Source organism: Sapajus apella, unplaced genomic scaffold (genome assembly GCF_009761245.1).
Source record: "Sapajus apella isolate SASKATOON/1434 unplaced genomic scaffold, GSC_monkey_1.0 scaffold102, whole genome shotgun sequence".
In the NCBI taxonomy this organism is placed as follows: domain Eukaryota; kingdom Metazoa; phylum Chordata; class Mammalia; order Primates; family Cebidae; genus Sapajus; species Sapajus apella.
Window position 1 is genome coordinate 5,737,024 of NW_022437042.1, and position 25,116 is coordinate 5,762,139.

Sequence of the window (25,116 nt, forward strand, 5' to 3'; positions counted from 1 at the left end):
AATATGTAATGCGGATAATGGGGCGATGTATGCAGCAAAACACCATGGCATGTGTATACCTATGTGACAAACCTGCACGTTCTTCACGTGTACCCCAGAACTTAAAGTATAATAATTTTTAAAAAGTTTCCAAAGGACATGAAAAGACATTTCTCTGAAGACAATATACAAATGGCAAGCAGATATAAAAAAGGATATTCAACATCACTAATGGTCAGGAAAATGCAAATCAAAACAAGATGTGAACTAGCCCTGTTAGAAATCCTATAATCAAGAAAATAGACAGGGCATTGGCTCACGTCTATAATCCCAGCACCCTGGGAGACCGAGGTGGGTGGATCATCTGAGGTCAGGAATTCAAGAACAGCCTGGCCAATATGGTGAAGCCCGGCCTCTACTAAAAGTACACAAATTAGCCAGGCATGGTGCCGTGTACCTGTAATCTCAGTTATTTGGGAGGCTGAGGCAGGAGAATTGCTTGAATCTGGGAGGTGGAGGTTGCAATGAGCTGAGATCATGCCACTGCGCTACAGCCTGGGTAACAGAGTGAGGCTATGTCTCAAAAATAAAAAAATAAAATATAATAAAAAGAAAATAAATGATAAGTGCTGGTGAAGACATGAAGAAATTTTAATATTTACACATTGTTAGTGGCAATGCAAATTGGTGCAGCCACTATGTAAAAGAGTTTAGAGGTTCCTCAAAAAATTAAAAATAGAGTTAATGTATAATTTAATAATTTTACCTCTTGATAGTTGAAATCTTTCAAATTAGATTGAAATCAAGATCTCGAAGAGATATCTGAACTTTCATGTCTACTGAAGCATTATTCACAAAAGCCAAGTTATAGAAACAAATTAAATGCCCATCAATAGATAAATGTATAAAGAAAATGTGGTATACACATACAATGAAATACCATTCAATCTTTAAAAAGAGAAAGAAATTCTATCACTTGCAACAGCATAAATGAAACAGAAGAACATTGTTTAACAAGTGAAAACCAGATTACAAATGAACAAATACTGCATGATTCCATTTACATGAGCTATCTAAAATAGTCAAACCCATAGAAATTAATAGAATAGTGGTTGCCAGAGATTTGTGGGATAAGAAAATGAGGAGCTGCTGTTTAAGAGATACGTAGTTTCTGTTATGCAAGATCAATAAAATCTAGGGATCTGTGTACAGCATTCTGCCCGTACTGAACAATACTCTATTGTGCACCTGAAATCTGCTAAAAGAATAAATTCCATAAGTATTCTTGCCACATTAAAAAAAGTGTCAGAACAAGATGTTGGAATAAGAGTCTACACTATTTGCTCTCTCACTGCTGAAACACCAAATTTTAGCAGCTATCTGAACATAGAAAGTACCTCACAAGAAACAAAAACCAGATGAGCAATCACAGTAGCTGATTTTAAAAGAGGCATTGATAAAGGCAAGGGAGACAGCCTTGAATTACCCACACTACCCTTCCCTCATCCTCCATTAGCAACCAAGCAACACTGAGAGAGAATTTATGCATTTTGGGGAAGGAGAGCCCAGCAACTGGGGTACTTTACATTGAACTCACTTCTGCCTTTTCATAGCGGACAATAAAGCCACGTTGGCCTCAGTGAGCTCCTCACATAGAGGATGCATTTGGACCAGCCTTCCAAAAACAAAATCACCCATCCAAGTAGTTAGAAATTGAGTTTCTCAGCAAGCCTCGCTACCATGGGCTGAAGTGCTCTAGGGTCCTAGGTAAACATGAAAAGCAGTCTAGGACACTAGGACTTTAATTCCTAGGCAACTATTAGTGTTAAGTTTGACTTAGAGCCTGTGAACTAGGAAGTAGGCTGGCATGTGACCTTGGGAAACATCAGCTGCTACAGCTAAGGGATACCATATTCCATCTTTCCCCCAACTCCAAGCAGTGCAGCTCATAACAACAAAACCAACTGCTTTATTCTGCAAAAGGAGAGAAGAGCAAAGAGTAAAGAGAACTTTGTTTTGCATCATGGATACCACCTGAACCACAGTAGGATAGGACACAGGGTGTAGTTACAAGGCCCACTTTCCAGGGCCTCGCTCCCAAATGACATTTCTAGATACCAACTGGGCTAGAAGTAAACCCCTGCTGCCTTAAAGCAAAGGACCCAGTCCTGGCAAGATTTATCACCTGCTGCATAAAGTGACCATGGGCCCTGAATAATCACTGACAATACCCAGGGAGTATGCTATTGGCCTTGGGCTCTGAGATGTGCTGGCTTTAGGAGAGACTAAGCACATTCCTAGTAGTGGTGGCTATGATGAAAGACTCATTCTATTTGAGAAAAGCTGAAGGAAAAGTAAAAGAGAATTTGCCTTAAGCACCAACTTGGCCACAGTGTGGTAGAAAAACTTGCAGGCACTTGGGGTCCCTGAGTCAAAGTTGAGGCTCTTGGAAGCATTTCTAGACCTTCCCTGGACCAAAGAGAAGACTACTTCCTTGAAAGGTGAGTCCCAGGCCTGACAGCATTGATGATAAGCTGATGGAAGTACCCTTGGGCCTTAAGTGAATATTGGTGGTGGCCTGGCAGAACTTCTTAGGGACTGATGGTAATAATGGCCACAGGGAGAAGCTCCTCTGCCTATGGTTGGGGAAAAAAAGAGGAGAAAGAACTTTATATTGTGGTTTAGGTGACAGCCTAGCTGCAGTGTAATAGAACATCAGGTAAATGGCTAAGTTACTTGACTCCAATCCCATGTTCCCAGACAGCAATTCTGGGCATATCCAGGGTCTGGGGGAACTCACCACACTAGAGGGAAGAGTCATGGCCAAGGCCCAGTGCTGTGCTGGCTTCGGGTATGACCCAGTGCAGTCCCAGTGGTGGTGGCCCCAAGGGTGCTTGCAAGACCACACCCCCAGTTCTAGGTGGCTCAGCACACAAAATGAGACTCAGTACGTTTTGGAGAAAAAGAAAAAGAACAAGACTTTGCCTGATAATCAAGAGAATTTTTGCAGATATTATCCAAGACCAACAAAATGATATTTATATGAGTCTCCAAATATCACAGTGCTATTAAGCTAGGAACCCAAGTCCCCTCAACTACCTGGAAAACCTTCCCAAGCATAGGCAATAACAAGACCAGTTTGTGAAGACTGCAATAAATACCTAACTCTTTAATATTCAGACACCAAAGAACTTCTACAAGTATCACCACCATCCAAGAAAACATGAACTCACCAAATGAAATAAATAAGACCCCAGAATTTAATCCTCAAGAAACAGAGATATGTGACCTTTAAGACAAAGAATTCAAAATAGCTGTTGTGAGGAAACTAAAAAAAAAAAGTCAATATAACACAGAGAAGAAATTAAGTATTCTATCAGACAAATTTAGCAAAGGGATTAATATAATTAAAATAATGAAACAGAAATTTGCAAGTTGAAAAATGCAAGTGACATGATAAAGAATACATTAGAGTCTATTAATAGTAGAATTGATCAAGTAGTGTGCTCAAAGAAAATACAAAGTCAGAGGAGACAAAATAAATCAGAATAAAAAAACAATAGATTATACCTAAAAGATCTAGAAAATAACCTCAACAGGGATAATCTAAGAGTTATTGACCTTAAATAACAGGTAGAGAAAGATATATGTGTAGAACATTTATTCAAAGTGGTAATATCAGAGAGCATCCTAAACCAAGAGAAAGATTTCAACATTCAAGTAACAGAAGATTATAAAGCCCCAAGCAGATTTAACCAGAAGAACGTTACCTTATGGCATTTAACAGTCAAATTCCCAAAAGTCAAGGATAAAGAAAGAATTCTAAAAGTAACATGACAAAATAAACAAATAACATACACTGGATCTTCAATATGTCTAGCAGCAAACCTTTTAGTGGAAACCTTACGTGCCATGAAAGAGTGGCATAACATACTTAAAGTACTAAAAAAAAAAAAAAAATATATATATATATATATATATATATACATACACACACACACACACACACACTAAGACCTTTACCCTAGAATAGCATATCTGACAAAAATATTATTTAAGCATGAAGGATAAATAAACATCTTGCTAAACATGTAAAAAGTTAAGGGATTTTATCAACACCAGGCTTCTCCTATGAGAAATGATAAAGTGAATTCTTCAATATAATAGAAGAGGGTGTTAATGAGCAAGAAGAAACGACCTGAAGGCACAAAACTCACTGGCAATAGTAAGCATACAGAACAACACAGATTAGTGTAACACTTTAATTGTGGTGTGCATACTACTTTGTACTTTTAAGTAAAAAATGATAAACTAATCAAAAATAACTACAATAGAACTATAGACAGTACAATAAGACACAAAGAGAAACAAATAGTCAAAAACAGAGAGATGAATTAAAATGTAGAGTTTTAATTTTTTTCCTCAATGTGTGTTTTTTTATCCAATCACTGTTAAGCTGTCATCAGTTAAAAATAAGGAGTTGGAAGACAGAATTTGATAGCCTCATGGTAACTTCAAATTGAACATCATACAACAAAATCATAAAAATGAAAAACAAAAAAATAAGCATACCACTAGAGAAAATTACCTTTACTGAAAGGAAAACAGGAAAGATAGAAAAGAAGGTGGAGAAGACAACCAGAAAACAAATAACAAAATGGCAGGACTAATTTCCTTCATATCAATAATAACGAAGTAGATGTAGATGGTCTGAATTCTCAAACCAAAAGACATAGATTGGCTGAGTGGATAAAAAAAAAAAAAACAAGAGGCAATCATCTGTTGCCTACAAGAAACACACTTCACCTCTAAAGATACACCTAGACTGAAAATAATAGGATAAAACAAGACATCATGCTAATGGAGACCAAAAAACAGCAGAATTAGTTATGCTTACATCAGACAAAATAGACTTTAATACAAAATCTCTAAGAAGAGACAAAGAAGGTTACTATATAATGATGAATAGGTCAGTTTATTAAAATAATACAATTGTAAATATATATGCACCCAAAACTGGAGCATGTAGATACATAAAACAACTATCCTTAGAGCTATAGAGACAGACAGAGTAAAATAAAATAATAGAGGGAGACTTCAACACCCAGCTTTTGGAATTGAACATATCTCTCAGACGCAAAACCAATGAAGAAGCATCACACCTAATCTGCACTATAGAACAAATTGATCTAATAGATATTTACAGAATATTTTATGTAGCAGCTGCATTCTTCTCCTCAGCGCATGGATCGTTCTCAAAAATAGACCACAAATTGTGTCACAAAACAAGTCTTAAAACATTCAAAAAATTGAAATAATATGAAGCATCTTCTCAAACCACAATGGAACAAAACTAGAAATCAGTAACAAGAAAAATGTTGGAAATTATACAAATACATGAAAGTTGAAAAATATGCTCCTGAATGACCCGTGGGTTAATGAAAAAAATAGTAAGAAAATTGAAACATTTCTTGGAACAAATAACAATGAAAATGCAACATACCCAAACTGATGGGATATAGCAAAGGAAGAACTAAGAGGAAATTTTATAGCTATAGCTGGCTGCCTCAACCAAGGAGTTTAAATAAATAACCTAATGATTCATCTTAAATAATTAGAAAAGGAAGAACAAACAAAACTCAAAATTAGAAGTAACAATAAAGATCAGAGTAGAAATAAGTACATTTCAAATGAAGAGAACAATACAGAAGGTCACTGAAACAAAAAGCTAGTTTTTTGACAAAACAAAATTTACAAAGATTTAACCAAAGTAACTAAGATAAAAATAGAGATGACTCAAATAAATAAAATCAGAGATGGAAAGAAAGATTTTACAACAGCTCCCTCCGAAATTCAAAGGATTATCAGTGGCTACTATGAACAATTATATGCCAATAAACTAGAAAATAAAGAAGAAATAGATGGATTACTAGAAACATACAAACTGCCAAGATTGAACTGTGAAGAAATACAAACCCTGAGCAGACCAAGAAGTAATGAGGGGCAAGCTATAATAAAAAGTCTCCCAGTAAAGAAAAGTGCAGGGACTGAGGGTTCATGGCTAAATTCTACCAAACATTTAAAGAATTAATACCAATTCTGCTGAAGTTATTTCAAGAAATAGAGGAAGACAGAGTACTTCCAAACTCATTCTATGAGGCTAGTATTACCCTAATGACAAAACCAAAAAAAAAAAAACAAAAACAAAACAAAACAAACAAACAAAAAAAAACCAAAAAAAAAAACAGAAAAACAAAACAAACAAACAAACAAAAATCATGTTCTCACTCCTGCCTTTCACAAATACTGTGTATTTAAAAAAAGGATTCTTATTCCCAGTTATTCTGACCTTTCATATCTATTGTCCTTTTAATTTCACTTTTTCATAATACTTATTCCCCTATAAAAAGGCATTTAATCAACTTTCAACCATTTATTACAATCATTTATCATCCACCTCAATGTAAGCTCCATAATTGAAGGGCTCTTCTTTAATCAGTGTATTCTATTTTCTTGGAACAGTGTCTGACACATAGTAGGTTCTTAGTAAATGTGTACTGAATAAAATAAATGGTTGGATGTATTATAATAGAAAACTTGGAGTGATGGTCACAGCCTAGGTATTCTCATTAAATGCACAAGTTTTTCTAAGTGTCTGTGAAGGTACAAGAACTTCACAATATGAACTCAGCCCTTTCTGTCATCTTATGTTCTGTCAAAATTAATAGGGTTTTTATTACATCTTTGATTGAATGCATTTTGGCCAACAGGAGCCATTTCAGGGCATAATCAGCACCTACACAGTATACCTATATATAAATATATGATGTGTATTTTGTATTTAGTAAATACTTGACAAATAGACCATATTAGTAAGTAGAAAGAGAAGTGCTCATCTGAGCTTGATTTAGCACATCTAACTATGTATGTTTGAATTATCATGACCAAAGTTTTCACTCTAAGAGTACCTAGTTTATATTTTCTCTGGCTGGCCTTTAGGTAACCATAAACTAGCTCTCAGTTTAAATTACTCATCTGCAGCCATATAATATACTTTCCACTGCTTTCTCTATTTGTGAGAGAACTATGTATACCCAGAACTCTTGATAATATTTGCTTTGTCAACAATTGTGTCCCAGACAATACTCTTCCTGAATGCCCGTGAAAAAAACTTTGCCTGATTCCTTCTCTCTGCTCTTGCCACCTCATTTTTAATGCTGCTATTATTTGTCTTCAAAAGGTTTGCTCTAATGCTCTTTTTGTTTCATTTCCTTCCCATTTTGGGTAAGAAGTGTCAGAAAACATGGCTCTTGGCCATAAATATTTTACAAAGTAACAGCACATTTCTAGTACAGTTGACTGGAACAATGTAGGAGTTAAGGGCACTAACCCCTGTGCAGTTAAAAATCCACATATAGCTTTTGACTTCTTCAAAACTTAACTACTATTACCATACTGTTGACTGGAAGCCTTACCAATAACATAGACAAAACGATTCACACATATTTTATGTGTTAAATGTATTATATACTGTATTCTTCTAATAATGTAGGTGAGAAAAAGGAAAATGTCATTCAAGTCATAAGAGACAATGTATTTGTTTACTTAGAGGAAGTGGATCATCATAAATGTTCTTTTCCTCATTGTCTTCATGTTGAAAAGGCTGAGGAGGAAGAGGCAAAGAAGAGGTTTGTCTTGCTGTCTCAGGAGTGGCACAGATGGAAGAAAATCCATGAAGTGTACCTGCGAATTTCAAATCCATGTTGTCCAAGGGCTAACTGTACTGTTGTTTGCATTTTGCTAAAGGGGTTAGACTTAGAATCTACCAATAGGAAGGACCTTGGCCCTTTGTCCACAATGTACTTTATTTGACCATGTTTTCCAGTATCACAGATATATTTCCTATTTGTGTAGCTATGGGAAAAGAGAAATTGTTCTTATTGATTACTTTGTCTTTTTATTTCTTGCCAGCTCAAATAATTACTCCTCACACAACATTTCCCACTTTATCACTCAATTACACATCAAATAAATTTTTATTGCTAACCCTTCTCACAGAACAAGAAGTGGTTATCATGGTACTACAACTATTGATGGACAGTAAATTAACTCTCTAGAAAGACGATTATGCTCAAATATAAAATAATTTATCAAAAATCAGAAATTAAATGTTAATTAACATCTAATGCTCTCTGCTACAAAGTCTTCAATTATTTTTTTTTTAACACAACGATTCTGCCATCCTCATAATGATCACAAAAGAGGATTTCATCCCCTTTCTAAGAAGTAAAACAAATCAATTTTACTGTAAGTTGGGTGACTATAGGTATAGGTAAGAAACAGAAAGCAATCTTCCAACAGTGGATCTTAATGAGGGCTATATTATCATTTAGTGGGCATTTGGGTAACATGTTGAAGATGTATTCTGGTTGCTAAAATCATGGAGTTTCCACACTACATTTAGTAGGTAGATACTAGGAAGAGTAAATGTGCTATAATGTGTGGGATAGACCAAGATAGCAAGTAATTTATTTATATCTTGCATGATTTCTGACTGTATGTATTTAGTCATGTAGGAAAAAAAAATTAAAAGTTGACTGAATCCATCAGGTTAGTACAAAAGTAATTGTAGTTTTGGCCTTATTTTGAAGGTATGGCTTTACAATACACTGAATATTCTAGACATATAAGTATTACGTTATTTGAGGGAAAATTGTAATTACTGTTTTTATCAGAACTTGTCATTTCAGAAAATGATATTTAAGTCTCTAATAAAACACTCCACTGTCAGTTTACATTTACACTTGTCACATTCATGGTTATTACCAGTAGTTGATTACTACATTACATCTAGTAGAGTCATGCTCAAGCATTTGCATACTGAAATATGCATTATTTTAGTATACATTACTTCCCTTTTGTATTTTTAGAACATAGGACATCGTTTTGTTTTTTTAAATAACGTGTAAATATAAGTTTTATTAACTATAAATTTTATTTCAGAATAAAAGCATTTGTTATAAAAAAGGACATAGTGTCCAATAGTGTTGAGAAATTACTTTTTTCTTTTTTCAATAATATGTATCATTTTTATGAAAGCTGTGTAATTATCTATTTCATTTTTTCATTGCTCACAAAACTAAACTTCCCTTATTCACTGATATATCCCAAATTTTAGAATAGTGTTCAAAACCCATATAATAAAACATTTAAATTAATCCATTCATTCATTCATTTGTTCAACAAATAGTTAGTGTCTGTTAGATATATAAAACTTAGTTATTTAAGTTACAAAGCTGATTGCCGTAATGTTATAGAAAGAAGATCTTGTAGAAGGAATACAAACTTTGGAATAAGACATAACTCTGGCTTAATGTTGACTATATAATATTAAAAATTCCCATAATCCTTTGGAGATTCAGTTTACATCTTGTTATATGAGGGAAAATACTTTCTGCATCATAGTGTTACAAATATTGATTAATTTTATATAATGTATGTAGCATAATTTTTGGTATAGAATAGGCTCATAAAGTCCTTGAATTTTTAAATATCTTGCAAGCAGCAGTGCAAACCACCTTGAATAAAAAAGAATAAATTAAAATTGGGGAAAACTGATGATCTGAGCTAGTTGATTCTGACATATTCCAGCTTAAGCTTCCTAATTAAATTGTTGAGCTTTGTTTGAATTTAAAAAATAACAAAAATAAATGTTGAAAACAGAAAGCATAACAGGATTTTACATTTGGACTTTTGCACATTTATAGAATAAAAAATAATGTAAGTTTGAAGAAATTGCAAATAGAGGGACCACAAATGTGTCACCTTTAATGTTCACATTAAACAAGAAGTACAGAGCTTTAAACCACTTTCAGGCTCCAGGCAGTTAAAATCAGCATTTATTTTTTAAAAATCTCTTCCATCTCTCAATCCTAATATTTTCAATTTCCATAACATCAATCATCACCTGTGTACTTAATAAGAATGTTATGATGTTGCATCACACTAATTTTTCTTCATTACTTCCCACAAGCTTTGTTATTTGTACCAAACTCTTTAGCACTTTAGTATATTTTGTGTTGTACTGTTCTAATGATTCATGGTTTTGAAGCTTTTTCCTTGTGCTTAACTAAAACACCTTTTCAGAACTCTTATGGCATTTATGACATTTTCAAAAAAAATATGCTACAAGTATTATCAAAAAGGCTCAGATAGGAATGTGAATATGGATGACAATATACATGGAAGTCCTGGGAGCTCATAAATCTAGCAAATAAGACTGGCTACAGGCCTGTAGAAATTGTTCTAGAGAAAATTATCTGAGGTTAGGGAGCACTTCTTAGCAAATCCCACGGAAGAGTAACTGAAGAGAAAGGACAGCTATATTAATTAAGGTGGCTATCAAGTTTGCTCTTATCCTCAACTGTTTTATTTTACTTTATTGATGGGAGTTGAATTATATAAAAAAGGGAGTGTTAACCCCCACATAAATAAGTTATAGGTGAAAATCTTGAAAACAATGTGAGGATGAGGTACCAGGATTCCCACTTTCCCCCTTCTTATTAGTACCAATTTAGTATGCATTGGGGTTCTGATCTCTACTTCTACTTAACATTGACTCATGAATGTCCAACAGAAACCTGAAACTATCCAAAATGGAGGCTCTATTATTTCTCTTCAATCCAAAATTAGCTACTCTGCAGTCTTCTCATTGTCTAAGTAACAAACATTTGTGCTTTCGATGTAACAGTCTAGAAATTTAGAATGTCTATATTAATTATGACTGCACTGTTAAATTTGTGTTCTCAAATAAAAACCCTTAATGTTCCCTTTTTCTATTTTTTTCACAAATTTAAATTTCCAACAAATTTTGTCAGTTCCATATTTAAAATATATTTAGAATTCAATCACTTTTCATCACTCACACAGCCATGAGCTTGATTTAAATAACCAACATCATTTGCTTGAATTATTATATAATAACCACCTAACTGTTCTTTCTGCTTCTGCTTTTGACCCCTTGCCCTCTATTCTTGACACAATCACCAAAGCGATCTTATTAAAACATAAGTAAAGATATGTTACTTTTCTGTTAAAAACTTTCCAATGTATTTCCATCTTACTGATGTCACTCAGAGTAAAAGCCAAAGTCCTTAACAGATTTATGAGACCTTACATAATCTGACTCCTTTATCCTTTCTCAGTTTCATTTTTCCCACTCGTCTCCTTGGTTTCTGATGTTCAGAAAATGCTGGCAAGAATGTGAAGCAACAGCAACTCTCTTCATTGATGGTGAAAATGGAAAACGGTACAGCTACTTTGGAAGACTTTTTAAATGTTTTGTAACAATCCAAACATAACCTTACTATACAATTGAGCAATGGCGCTCTGTAGTATTGATCCAAAAGAGCTAAAAACTTTCTTTTCATACAAAAACCTTCACATAGATATTTGCAGCAGCTTTATTCACAATTTCAAAAACTTGGAAGCCACCAAAATGTCCTTCAGTAGGTAAACGAAGAAATAAACTGTAGTGCACTCAATGAAATATTGTTCAGTGCTAAATGAGGTAGTAAGCCATAAAAATATGTGGAGAAACCTTAAACACATATTACTAAGTGAAAAAAACAGCCAATCTAAAAAGTTTATATGACTCCAACTATAAGACAGTCTTAAAAATGAAAAATTATGAAGACAGTAAAAGGATGAGTGGTTGTTAGGATTTACAGAGGAGGTAAGGATGAATAGGTGGAGGCCAGAGGAATTTTAGATGTGTGAGAATACTCTGTATGGCACTATAATAGTAGATACATGTCATTGTACATTTGTTCAAACCCTTAGATCATACGATATCAAGAGTAAAGCCTAAGATAAACTGTGAACTTTGCGTAATTATGAGGTTTTAGTGTAGGTTTGCAATTGTAATGTAAATATACCAGTCTGATTGTTAATGTTGATCATGTGGGAAACTGTGCATATGTGGGGGCAGGGAGTATATGGAAAATCTGTATACCATCCTCATAATTTTGTTGTGAACCTAAAACTTCTCTAAAGAAGTCTTTTATCAAAAGATTAGAAAGATTTTCACCAAAATGCGTACATCAATTATGTGTAGATTGTGCCATTACAAGTAATAGTGTGTTTTTTCTGTTTTTCTGTTTTTAAGACAAGGTCTGGCTCTATTGCCCAGGCTGGAGTGCAGGCATACAATATTGGCTCAGGACAACCTCTATCACCAACGCTCAAGCCATCCTCCCACCTCAGCCTACTGATTAGTTGAAACTACAGGTACATGCAACCTGGCTAACTTTTGTACTTTTTGTAGAAATGGGGTTTCACCATGTTGCCTGGCCGATCTAAATCTCCTGAGCTCAAGCCATCAGCCCACATTGGCTTCTCAATGTGCCGAGATTCTAGGTGTGAAACACCACACTCGGCAGCTTTTCTGTATTTTCCAATTTTAAAAAATGATTAGTTTTGTAACTTATATTAAAAAACTTTAAATTTTATTTGAGTTAAAAATAGTATAATACAGTGAGTTTTCCATTATCACTCATATTAACAGATTACTATTTTTCTCAAATAGTCAAATTTTATTAAAAGCATTACATGTTCAATCACATCACTTTGCCCAATCCTAGAAATAGGCAATACCACTCAAATAAGCCTTCATTATACCATGGTGCATAGCGTTTACATCATCAGCCTAACATATTAAGGACTTTGTGTAGACAAATATATTTCTTAGGAAATGTATCATTTTCTTTAACACACAAGCATTTTTTGTTTGTTTGTTTTACATTTTTTCTGTTTAACAAGGCTGACTAGGGACATTCGATGCCAGTTCACAGAAAGAATCAGTGAATGGACAACATCTAAACAGAAAACTGAGGAAAGGGTGTTAAAATCTTTTGGATTGCCCATGGAGAGAAGCTGGGATGCAGAAAATAAAAACATCAAGAGTCTGGGAGAAAGAAACACTTAAGGCATTCAGAGCCCTATGGAAAGAATAGGTGGGAGTGCTTCTCTGCTCCTCTCACCCTTCAGACAATCTGCCAACTACTAAACAGTGGGGGAGTCGCTCTGCTCTTAATGATCCAGGGCAACATCATTGGTTACAATCTGAGAACTTCTAGGGGACAGAGAACCAGGTGACCAGCTAGTGCAGGTGTGCCTTTACTCCCCTCAGACCCAAACTGAAAGAGCAGGAATTATATTGGTTGTGCACCCATGGTTGCACTCAGCTTTCCCTGGGGATTCTCTGCCCTTGAGCCACCACGCCATCTTATCCCCTGTAAACATACCCCACTACCTGCTCTGACTTTGCAAAGCACAGGGTACTGGTGGGTCCCTTGGAAACTGTGGGACTTCTGGAAATCTAACCCTCAGTGTGGGGTGCCATTAAGGGAGGGAGGAGTACAGTCTACCAAAACATCTCTTGGGACAAAAGAAATGTAGGCATGTAACAATTATTTAAGGAGCCAGCACTGACACACAGGAACAGATATGAGGAGGGGGTCGTCTCCTGATCCTTCCCATACACTGTTGCAGACACAGCAATGGTCCCTCCAAGAAAGTACTCACTGAAAGCCTTTTTCATGCTTTTTGTGGTGGCTTCACTCCCACTAAAAGTGAACCCAAATGCCTGCTTGGGTTTTCATAAAGGGTCAGATATAACTACCCCTCCTTACACAAAGTGGCATGACCTTGGCAACAAAGGACAGACCATGAAATTTCCTGCTCTATCTTGGTGGGAAAGGCTCTGCTCCAAGCCCTATACTGGTGGTAACCATCAGAGTCATATCAGTGGCCCACAGTCACAGTGAAGCCTGGAATCAAAGGATCAAGTAAAGCCTTTATAAACTGAAGGCCATGATCCCCACAATAGAGGCATACTAGGTAAGTGGATCACATTCCTTCCAATACAGGACGAGGAGCTGGCACACATCCCCACACCTTCCCTCAAGACCTCAGCACAGCTCAACATGATTTCTTCCCACCAAAGCCATAGGGGAATATGAATTCACTCTGCACCAGCCTACCTGCCAGCTCTTGCTCTTAAGTGGTATTTACTGAAATGCAGCCACCAAATCAAAAACTGGCTACCAAAAGGAGTTAGTGCTAGAGTCCGTAAGATAAACTTCCTGAGACCGCTATACCCACAGCCCTACAGGAAATAGTGTGTCAGCTCTTGTATCCAATAGACTGCTACAAGTATTATCTGAGAAAGCCACCAGAAATAAGCTATCCAAAAACAAAGGACCAATGTAGAGCCTTGACCCCCTGAAAGCACCCAGAAAAGAAGCCAAACAACAATAACACAGCACACATCACAGCCATACCCTCAAGGAAAAAAAAAATTAATGCCTCACCCAAACAATAGTAAATTCATAAATGAGAAGTGACAGCTCCTTCAGATGAGAAGGAATCAACATAAGAACTCGCATTATAAAAATCCAGAGTGTTTTGGCATCTCCACAGGATCGCACTAACTCTTTAGCAATGGATCCTAACCAGATTAAATGCCAGAAATGACACATAAATATTTCAAAATATGGATTGCAAGGAAAATGAACAAGATTCAACAGAAAGTTGAATTCTTATAGAAAATTAAAAAAAAAAAACAGAAAAATAATTCAGGATTTAAAAGATGAGATAGCTATAGGAAAAAAATACAAATAGAACTTCTGGGATTGAAAAATGCACGACAGGAAATTCAAGATACAATTCTAAATTTTAATCATACACCAGACCAAGCAGAAGAATTTCAGAGCTTAAAGACCATTCTTTCAAATTAACCCAAACAACGATTTAAAAAAAAATTAAAAATGAACAAATCTTTCAAGATGTATGGGATTATAAAGTAGATAAAACACTGACTTATTGGTATTCCCGAGAGAGAAGAGTTAAAATGTAAGGAAACTGGAAAACATATTTCAAAAAATAATCCACAGGGAAGTTTCTAATCTTGCTAGAGAGGTCAACAGACTGATACAAGAAATTCAGAGAACTCCTGTGAAATACTATACAATATGACCATCCCTGAGACATATGTTCATCAGACTATCTAAGGTCAATGTGAAAGATAAAAATTGTAAAGGTAGCTAGACAAAAGGACAAAATTACCTATAAAGGAATTCCCATCAGACTAACAGCAGACTTCTTAACAAAAATCTTGCAAGCCAGAAAAGACTGGGGGCCTATTTTTATCTCTCTTAAAGAAAAATATAATATCTGCCAAGAATTTCATATGCCACAAAACGAAGTTTTATAAGTGAAGGAAAAGTAAAGTTTTTCACAGAGAAGCAAATGCTAAGGGTTTTTGCTACCACCAGACCAGTACTACAAGAAATGCTCAAAGGTGTTCTAAACATGGAAATGAAAAAATAATACTTGCTATCATAAAAGCACATCAACGTACAAACCTCACAGACTCTACAAAACAATTACACAATTGAGACTACAAAACACTTAGCTAACAACTACTATGACAGTAACAAAATCTTATGTATCAATATTAACCTTGAACCTAAACAGCCTAAATGCTCCACTTAAAAGATGTAGAGTGGCAAATTAAATTTTTAAAAAAGACTCAACCTTCTGTTGTCTTCAAGAGAACAATCTCTTATGGAGTGACACTCATAGACTCACAGTAAATAGAGATCTATCATGCAAAAACAAAAAAGAGAAGATGCTGCTATTCTCTCAGATATAACAGACTTTCAACCAGCAATAGTAAATAAGGACAAAAAGAGTATTATATAATGAGAAATGTTTGATTTAACCTTCCTCAATATGTACACACTGAATACCAGAGTGCCCAGATTTATAAAGCAAATACAGCTAAACAAAGTCATAGATGGTTTTATAAGGCAGTTTTCTCTGTTCTCTCTTGCTCTCTCTCTCTCTCTCTCTGTTCTGCTGCCTTGTGAACAAAGTGCTTGGTTCACTTTCTGCCATAGTTGTAAGTTTCCCGAGGCCTCCCCAACCATGCAGAACTGTGAGTCAATTAAACCTCTTTCCCTTATAAATTACCTAGTCTTGGATATTTATTTATAGCAGTGTCAGAATGGTGTGATACAGAAACAAAAGAAAGAGAGATGCAAGAAGAACAAAATTTGGGATATAGCAAAAACAGTGTTAAGTTTTTAGCATTTAATGCCTACATCAAGGAGATAGAAAGATCTCCAATTAACAACCTAATATTGCACCTAAAGAAATTAGAAAATGAGAGGAAACTAAACACAAACCAAGCAGAAGCAAAGAAATAGCAAAGATCAGAGCATAATTACTCAAAATTTAGAACAAAAACTCCATACAAAGAATCAATAAAATGTAAGGTTATTTTTTCAAAAAAGGATGCATAAGATTAATAGACCACTCGGTAGACTAATCAAGAAAAAAAAGGAGAAAATCCAAATAAGCACAATGAGAAATGAGAAAGATGACATTATGACTTACACCACAGAAATACAAAAGATCCTCAGAGACTAGCATGAACATCTCTTATCTAGTATGTGCACAAACTAAAAAACCTAGAGGAAATTGACACATTCCTTATAAAACACAATCTCCCAAGATTGAGCTAGGAAGAAATTGAAATCCTGAACAGCCAAATGAGTTATAAAATTGAATCAGTAATGGAATTTCTACCAATAAACAAAAAGCCCTGGACTAGAATAATTTACAGCCAAATTCTACCACTTATACAAAGAAGAGATGGTACCAATCTTAATAACACTAGTCAAAAAATTGAGGAGGAGAAATTCTTAATTCATTCCTGATGCCATAACCTGGGAAGAGCACAACAACAGCAAAAAAGAAAACTGCAGGCCAATATCCCTGATGAACACAGAAGCAATAATTCTCAACAAAACATGAGCAAATTGAATCCATCAGCACACCAAGAAGTTAATTCATCATAATCAAGTGGGCTTTATTCCTGGGAGGCAGGGATGGTTCAACATACTCAAATCAATAAAAGTATTTCACCATGTAAACATAATTAAAAAAAAATCATACTATCATCTCAACAAATGCAAAAGATAATTCAATAAAATGCAACATTTCTTCATAATGAAAACCCTCAACAACCTAGGCATTGAAGGATCATACCTCAAAGTCATAAGTGCCATTTCAACAAACCCACAGCAAACATCATACTGAATGAGCAAAAGTTGGAATCATTTTCCCTAACAACAACAAAAAGGCACAGATATCTACACTTCCCACTCCTATTCAACATAATACTGGAAGTCCTGCCCAGAGGTGTCTTGCAAGAGAAATAAAAGGTATCCAAAGAGAAAAAGAGGAAGTCAAATTACTTCTGTTTGTCATTGACATGATTGTATACCTAGAAAACCCTACGGATTCTTCCAAAAGACTCCTAGAACTGATAAATGACTTCAGTAACATTTCAGAATACAATATCAAGATACAAAAATCAGTACTATTTCTATACACCAACCACGCTCAAGCTGAGAACAAATCAAGAATGCAATCCCAATTACATTTGGCAGAGAAAATGAAACATCCTGCAATACATTTACCTCTTTTTGCAGAGATGAAATAATATCTCTACAAGGAGAAATACAAAGGACTGATTAAAGGAATCGTGAGTAACAAAAACAAATGGGAAAATACTCTATGTTCATTGATTGGAAGAATGAATATTGTTAAAAATGATCATATATATACTTTTACACTATTGAATCAAAAATAATGTTAAAAATGATTGCATTTCCCAAAGCAATCTACAGATTCAACAAAATTCCTGTCCAATACCAATGTCATTTTCACAGAATTACTTTTAAAAAGTCAATTCTAAGGTTCATGTGGAACTCCAGAAGAGACTGAATAGCCAAATCAATCCTAAACAAAATGAACAAAGCCTGAGGCATCATATTACCCATCTTCAAGCTATACTATAAGGCTATAGTAACCAAAGCAACATGGTACTGGTAAAAAATAGACACATAGTTCAGTAAAACAGAATAGAAAATGTATTCTCTACATTTTCTACACACCTACAGCCAACTGATCTTTGACAAAGTCCACAAAAATAATGAAAAAATTATCTCATATTCAACAAATCTTGCTGGGAAAACTGACTAGCCATTTGCACAATAGTAAGACTGGACCCCTACTTCTCACCATACACGAAAATTAACTAAAGATTGAGTAAAGATGTAAATGTAAGCCCATAAACCAGAAAAGTCCTAAAAGAAAACCTAGGAAAATTTTTCTGAACATTAGTCTAGGCAAATAATTTATGAGTAAGACCTCAAAAGCAAATGTAACACAAACAAAGACAAATAGGAAATAATTGAACGAAAGCACATCTACACAAAAAAAGAAGCAGTAAACAGATTAAACAGTCAATCTACAAAATGGAAATAAATATTTATGTACTATGCACCTACCAAAGTACTAATATCAAGAATATATAAGGAATTTAAATAAACAAGAAAAAAAAGCCATTAAAAAGTGAACATAGGACTTAAACAGAGAATTCTCAAAAGACATAAAAGTGGTCAACAAACATAAAAATGTACATCACTAATTATCAGAGAAATACACCTCAAAACTACAATAAAAGACCATTACACATCAGTTGGAATGGCTACTATAAAACAGTAAAAAAATGACAGATGTTGATGAGAATATGCAGAAAATGGAATGCATATACACTGTTGGTCAGAATGTAAATTATTTTAACCATTGTAGAAAGCAGTTTGGAGATTTCTGAAAGAAGTTAAAACAGAACTACCATTTGACCCAGCAATCCCATTACTGGGTATATATCCAAAAGAAAATAAATTATTCTACGAAAAAGACACAAACACTCACGTGTTTATTGCAGCATAATTCATAATAGCATAGTTATGGAATTAACCTATGTGCCTATTAAGAGTGGATGAGATACAAACTAAGGTACATACACACCATAGACTATTACACAGCCATAAAACAGAATAAAATCATATGTTTTGCGGAAACATGGATGCAGCAAGATGCCACTAACCAAAAAGAATTAAGACAGAAACAGAAAATCAAATACACTGTGTTCCCACTTAAAAGTGGAAGGTAAACAAGGGGTAAATCATGGACACAAAGTTGGAAACAATAGACCCTGTGCATTACAGAAGGAGAAAGGGAGGGAGGTGGGTAAAGGTTGAAAAGCTACCTGTTGGATACCATGTTCACTATTTGGTTGATGGGCTCAATGGAAGCCCAAACCCCAGAATAATGGAATATACCCATTCAATAAACCTGCAAATGTACCAACTGAATCTAAAATTCATGACAACAACAACAACAAAAAAAAGCTAGTTTTTTTTTTTTTTTTCATTTGCTTGTTTCTTTTGTTGGTGGTGGTAGTATATTGGTTTGTTTTTGTCAAAATAATTATCTATTGTGAATTGGAAAATAAACAAACTTATAGTGGGTCCATCTTTGCACAACTGAGAATAAATGTCTGGACCTTTGGAAATTTCTATGGATAGTGCCTAAGATGGGGTATCATAATTACTAAGTATATAAGGAAAAATAGGTACTTATTCTCCTATTACACTTCAGATTATTCTCTTTTTTGCATGAAAAAAATCTTTACCAGCACCATGTACTTCATTTCATGGCATTAATACTGTATTCTCCATCTTAAAAGTTTCCACGTATCAGTTTCACTGGCTTAGAATTCTGGATTACTATTATTGTTTTTGTCTTACATTGGATAACTTACTCCCAGCCTATTTATCTTTTCATTCTTAACAAAGCAGCCCCAGTAATTCTCTCCAAGGCCTCCCAGAATGCATACTAATAATTTATGCAATACTTCCTTGCAAAAGATTAACTGTGTTCTCCATCTCTCATTCATTAATCCATGGAAGAGGCCAAACAACATTAAAGAGAGTTGGCACATAGAAGTTGGGGACACAATTAGAGAACAGTGATTCAAAGGCAGCCATTAACAGAATTGTTCTGGTAACCAGTTCGGTGGGGACAAGGGGAAAAGCCCTGAGTTGCAGAATTTGCCTATTTCCGTTTTACAAATACATCCTCCATGACTGTATTATTATGGGTTCTACAGAGGGACAGAACTAATGGGATAAATATCTATCTATCTATCATCTACCTATCTATCATCTATCAATCATCTATGTATCATGTATCTAACTTTATATATATATATATATATATATATATATATATATATATATATATATTTAAAGGGGAGTTTATTAAGCATTAACTCACACAGTCCCAAAATAGGCTGTCTGTGAGCTGGGGAGCAAGAAGAGCCAGTACAACTTCCAAAACTCAAGAACTTGAAGTCCAATGTTTAAGGGCAGGAAGCATTCAGCATGCAAGAAAGATGTAGGCTGGGAGGCTAGGCCAGTGTTTCTTTTTACATTGTTCTTCCTGCTTATAGTCTAGCAATGCTGGCAGATGATTAAATTGTTCCCACCCAGATTAAGGGTGAGTCTGCCTTTCCCAGCCCACTGACTCAAATGTTAATCTCCTTTGGCAACACCCTCACAAACACACCCAGAATCAATACTTTGTATCCTTCAATCCAATCAAGTTGACACTCAGTATTAAGCATCACAAGGCCACCCCTTGTTAACTTGAATTCATACACATCTCCTGAGATTATACCTAATCTTCAAATAAAGACAACAATAAGGTCATAATTATGCCTAACATAATACAACTATCTTTCCTACAACCAGAAATGCACTAATCCCTAACCCAAAGACTATCAAATAAACAATATTAAGTATTGTTACTATTGCTGATGTGAAGTCAATAAATCATGTCACATAATAAAGGAGAAAGGAAATAAAATGAAGGTATTTTCTTAGTACAAGTGTATACATGTACAAACATGTTCTTAACAAAGGAGGAAGAAATATTCATGACAATTACAGTCCTCCTTTTTGCAGCTGGTCACGTGGTCATAGCTAGCCTTGAGGACTACCTTCTTCTACTAACCATTCTGTATTCTCTTTGCCTTCAGCAAGCACTTCACCAGGTCATGTTTTGTTCTTTTTTTTTCTTCCTGGTGAATTGACACTAACCTTTATTTCTGAAGTGTCTGGGTCATTTGTGCTCCTGCTTGAAATGGGCCGTTGTAGTTTCCCATAGACCTTAATCATAGGGTATGATAATACTAAGAGACACCCTAAGGGATCTCCTGTATTCCATGCATACTCTTCCTTACCTCCATTGTGGAGTAGTAGACTGATATCATCTTGATAGTCCAGGTCAGTCATACCAGCTAACAATGTAGTTCCCTTCTTAGCCTGTTTACTTAAAGGTAGGAGGACCCCAAAGTGACCAGGTGGCAATCTTAACTTCCAATTGAATGCAATTGTTTTGTCTCCTGGTGGCAGCATTCATCTCTCTAAAACTAAGACCTCTAAGCCAGCAGAACAAAATACAAAATGTCACAGGAAAAGGAAGCAAAAGCTTTGCTAGTGGATCACTAGGGGTGATGTGAGTGGTGCCACTTCCACTTCCACCCCTTGATTCCTAGTCCCATGAATCCTGGCTATAGGAGAAGCAGTACCATATATTGGAAACTGACTCAGAGCATATATGGCCTCCTGCAGAACTTTGCCCCAGGCCTGCAATGTTTGTCACCTAGTTGGCATTGTAATTGTAACCTCAAATGGCAATTCCACCCATTTATCAATCCAGCTGCTTCAGGATAATGGGGAACATGGTAAAACCAGTGAATTCTATCAGCATGAGACCATAGTTGTACTTCTTTAGCCATAAAGTAAGTGTCTTGGTCAGAGGCAATGCTATGTGGAATAATGTGATAGTGAATAAGGTATTCTGTGAGTCCACAGATGGGTAGTTTTGGCAAAAGCATTGAACGCGAGATAGGCAAACTGATAGCTGGAATATGTTCTATTCCAGTGAGGACAAACCTCTGCCCTCACAAATCTATTTTACAAGGCATTGGTTGAGGGTATATTATCTGGACCCTCCCAGCTGGAATGAGTAGGTCTAAAGTGACTGATCCACTCCAACATTCCAATCTCCCTAAGCCTTTAAATCCCTTCCTCTACATTAAACCAAGGGAGATCAGGCATATCCAGCTTCCTCACAGTGGGCCATTTTTTAATACATAGTTTAGCTAACCAAGCAGATAAACTATTAGAACCTTTTTCAACTCCCTAAGCTGCAACATTAAATGCAGAGTCCCTATTTAGTGGGCCCAAATCAATAAATTCAGCCTAATTCAACTCTATGTTTCTTCCACCATTATCCCATGCCTTTAATATCCATTCCCATGCCTGTCATCAATATTTCTGTTTATATAAATTAGAGAGCTCAAACAGTTCTTTTCTAGTGTAGTACACCTCCTCATGGGTCATACGCTCAACCTCGCCTCTAGAGGCCCACCAGGACTTTAGTCTAGTTATAAGTCTAGAAGGAAACAGGAGTGTTGGGGACAGCTCCTGAGGAGAATCAACATTATTTTGCCTGGCAACGGCCTCATGAGAGCACATCACTGTTGCCTCAGGAAGCACAAGGCTTATCTCCCCAGAGTAACGTGTAAAGTCTAAAGGCAGCATGGATCAGGGAGGGGATGTTACCACTACTGGGTTGGGAAAGCTTTCTTCTGGCAAAAAATTTCATCAGAGTTTACAAACTCAGTGTCCCAAGCTTTAACAGGGCCCTGGCACATGTACCCATTCCAAGTTTCAGGGTCCAATGCTTTTCCAATAAATGCCCTCATTTAAACAGTAGACACCTGGCGAGGCTGTGCATGCACCTTTCATTGCAGGTCAGGCACTCACATGATAAGAGCTTGTGTCTGTTTTCCCACAATTTCAGTTCTTTCTCTACAGGAAATAAGACTCTCACTCAGGGGAATCTTAGCATATTTGAGGCTCAGTATCTGTTTCTGAAGCTGGTAGATAGAATCCCTAAGTTCATCATTTTCTTTCATCACTTTATCCACTGAAATTAGGAACAAACAACCAGCTTCATTATGTTCCCGGATTCTCCACATATGGTCAAAGGTATTTATGTATAGAGTCACTAAACTCCTTGTATTTCATGAGCGATTATTCAAGAGTGTCAAATGCCTTTATTTTTGGTAACTCTCTAAACAGTTCACACAAAGGACTATCAGTGTTCTCCATACTATTAGAAGTAGAGTCCTTAGCATTTTTGAGTCTAATCAAATTAAGCACCCAACTCCAGAAACCCCAAATCCAATTAAAGAACTCCATCCTTAATATCCTGATCCTCTAGAACCACTCCTGGTACCAAAATCTGTATTAGTCAGGGTTCTCTAGAGGGATAGAACTAATGAAAATATTAAGTGTTAACTCACACTATCACAAGTTCCCACAATGACTGTCTGAAAGCTGAGGAGCAAGGAGAGCCAGTCCGACATCCAAAACTGAAGAACTTGGAGTCTGATGTTTGAGGGCAGGAATCACCCAGCAAGGGAGAAAGATGTCGGTTGGGAGGCTATGTCTCTTTTTACATTTTTCTGCCTGCTTATATTCTAGCCACACTAGAAGCTGATTAGATTGTGCCTACCCAGATTAAGGGTGGGTCTGCCTTTCTCAGGCCACTGACTTAAATGTTAATCTATTTTGGCAGCACCCTAAAAGAAACATTCAGGATCAAAACTTTGTATCTTTCAATCCAATCAAGTTGACAGTATTTACCATTAAATGACTAATTCCAAGCTACTAGTGTGACATTACTTACATGTGGGAAGATGTGGTAACAATTGGCTCTCCATATGAGCAGTCTTTCTATTTTACTGCTACTTTGGGACAAGTATGTTTTACTTTGTTAATCATTTGTACTTCAGTAAAATCCTTGGTGTTTCTCTTTTTTTTTTTTTTTTTTTTTTGCATTTTAGGTTTTGGGGTACGTGTGAAGGACATGCAAGATTGTTGCATAGGTACAGACATGGCAGTGAGATTAGCTGCCTTCCTCCCCATCACCCATATCTGGTATTTCCCCCCATGCTATCTCTCCCCAACTCCCCAGCCCCTGCTGTCCCTCCCCTATTTCCCCCCGACAGACCCCAGTGTGTGATTTTTTTTTTTTCCCAAGCTGGTCTCAAACTCTTGGACTCAAGCAGCCCTTCTGCCTCAGCCTCCCAAAGTGCTGGAATTACAGAATTATCAAAGGAAGATAAACATTTGGAAATACAAGTACTACTGGAGAATATTGGAAGACAAAAAGACAAAAAAGAAGACCAAGAAAAGAAAACCATTTCAGTGGAAGATGAGCAATAACTACCACCAAAAATAATTGAAGTTATTCATCCTGAAAGAGAAACCAATCAAGATGATCTATTAAGAGAAAAGTTTAAAAGAAGCATGCAGAGAAATGACATGGATGACACACCTGGCAAATGCACTGCCCCCTACACGAAAGGCCCCCTCAGACAAAGAAGGCATTACTCATTCACAGAAGCAACTGAAAACCTGCATCATGGGCTTCCGGCTTCCGGTGGGCCAGCCAATGCCGGCAACACAAGGTGTAGTCATAATACAAGCAAGCATCTCAGTAACAGAGAGGAAAGGGAGCTAGAGCATTCTGAAAGTGGGTATGAGCCCTCATTTGGTAAGTCTTCCAGAATAAAAGTGAAAGATACAACTTTCAGAGATAAGAAGAGCAGTCTCATGGAAGAACTCTTTGGATCAGGCTACATCTTGTAAACTGATCAGTCAGGTTCTGATGTTACCAAAGACTCAGAGGAGCCTTTGCAAAGTAAGGAGTTGCATCACCTGCCTCCCAGTCAGGCCTCCGCCAGCAATGCATTCGGGGACTCTAAAGTAACTGTGGTAAATCCTTGGTGTTTCTCTAACCATGATTAGGATACTTGGACTACCAGCACCTTGCCACAAAGCTGTTAAAATGTCCAAGTCTACATCCCATACTAGACTTAGAAATGTACCTTAACTTTGATAATTTTTTTTATTTAAACAAGATGGGATTAAATTTTTCTTTCACATAGAACTTTTGCAAAAGTCCATGGATGAAATGGTGGATATGCTCTACAAAATCCTCAGTAATCTTGGCTTCTTCTAGTTTACCATTCATTGTTCCTAGATCATAGAGTGTGGCTTTTGTCTTCAGGACCTAAGA

At 35.9% G+C, this 25,116-nt stretch overlaps 1 pseudogene; it reads left to right on the forward strand.

Annotated features, from left to right (window-relative positions):
* Positions 1 to 24,845, forward strand: part of LOC116536579 — a 40,169-nt pseudogene extending 15,324 nt beyond the window's left edge.
* The last annotated feature ends 271 nt before the right edge of the window (positions 24,846 to 25,116 follow it).